Source organism: Arachis hypogaea, chromosome 17, assembly GCF_003086295.3.
Source record: "Arachis hypogaea cultivar Tifrunner chromosome 17, arahy.Tifrunner.gnm2.J5K5, whole genome shotgun sequence".
Classification (NCBI taxonomy): domain Eukaryota; kingdom Viridiplantae; phylum Streptophyta; class Magnoliopsida; order Fabales; family Fabaceae; genus Arachis; species Arachis hypogaea.
This window is the reverse complement of record NC_092052.1, coordinates 56,134,133-56,135,580: the sequence shown is the minus strand read 5'-3', so window position 1 is coordinate 56,135,580 and position 1,448 is coordinate 56,134,133. Positions and strand designations below refer to the sequence as shown.

Genomic DNA, 1,448 nt, shown 5'->3' with positions numbered 1-1,448 from the left:
AGCCCCTATTCTACTGATTCGGTTGATTTACGTGCAGGTGACATGGCAGCAGCTAGAAGAGTTACTATCCAGGAGGCTGGAGCCCCTGATTTTTCAATGCAACTGTTTCAAGCGCATCACCCAGCGGTGGCTATAGACTTTGAAATAAAGACTGCACTGCTCAATTTGATGCCCAAGTTTCATGGCTTACCTGCTCAAGAGCCAATCAAGCACCTGAGAGATTTTCAAGCAGCCTGTTCTACTGTCAGGCGTGATGGTGCAAATAAAACTTCAATTTTGTTGAAAGCTTTCCCGTTTTCTCTTGAGGGAAAGGAAAGAGAGTGGTACTACACTCAACCCGCAGCAATTGTATCCGACTGGGATACACTTAGAAGAGAATTTTTGGAAAAGTTCTTTCCAGCTGAAGTTACTGATAAACTGAGGAAAGACATTTCCATGATTGTTCAGGACGAATTCGAGACTCTCTATGAATACTGGGAGCGCTTCAATAATCTTCTGGAAGCATGCCCCCACCATATGATTGACAAGATAGTGTTACTCGGTTACGTCACACAGGGCATGAGGCCCCAAGATAAGACCACATTGGAAAGTGCTAGCAATGGGTCTATGAAAAAGTACAAGACCACTGATGAGGCATGGTAATTGATCAACGACTTAGCTGAATCTACTCAGAATCACAGGCAGAAACAAGGCCGTTCAAAAGCCGTTGCAGAAGTATCCTCTAGCAGAGAGACTGCTGCTCTAACTCAGAGTATCTGTAAAATGACCAACTTGCTAAAGCAGATGCAATTGAATCAACAACAAGTTCAGTAAGCTCAACCTTCTCCACCACAGCAAAGCCAACAGTTAGTCCCACAGAGAGTTTGCGGAGTCTGTGCTGATTATAGCCATTATACTGATGAATGTCCACAGCTCCAGTAGGAAGACAACACCGTGGCAGCCACTCATAACTTCTATGACCGCCCCAACCAAGGGTACAATCAAGGTGGCAATTACAGCCATGGATGGCAAGACAATTTTAACTAGAATTGGAGGGACAACAACAACAGAGGAGGCAGAGACAATCAGGGAAATCAGAGGTAAAATAATAACAACAACAGGCAGCAGAACCAGAACCAGCCTTACAGAGCACCTCACCTGAGGCAATCCCAAGGACCACAGAATACCCAACAGCAGACCTCTCAAATTACTTATCCTTCTTCATCTTCTAATGACGACTTACTACAATCTATTGATCGGAGACAACAGACCATGGAAAATAACCTTTATGCTACACTAAATGGTCTGAACTCTACTTTGCAAGCTCTTGTCTCACAGATTGGATCAATGAATAACTCCAATAACCAGCCTTTTAGCTCCAGTGGAATCCCCTCTCAACCATTACCCAATCCAAAGGGTGGCATTAATGCCATCACCCTAAGGTCCGGAATCACACTGCAGGAGAGGAA

The 1,448-nt window shown here is 44.5% G+C and overlaps 1 non-coding gene across 1 annotated transcript; it reads right to left on the bottom strand.

Annotated features, from left to right (window-relative positions):
* Positions 1–414: 414 nt before the first annotated feature.
* Positions 415–522, bottom strand: LOC112768355 (small nucleolar RNA R71). The gene has a single exon (XR_003185790.1). It is a non-coding gene; the product is annotated as a small nucleolar RNA R71 (small nucleolar RNA).
* Between the last annotated feature and the right edge of the window lie 926 nt (positions 523–1,448).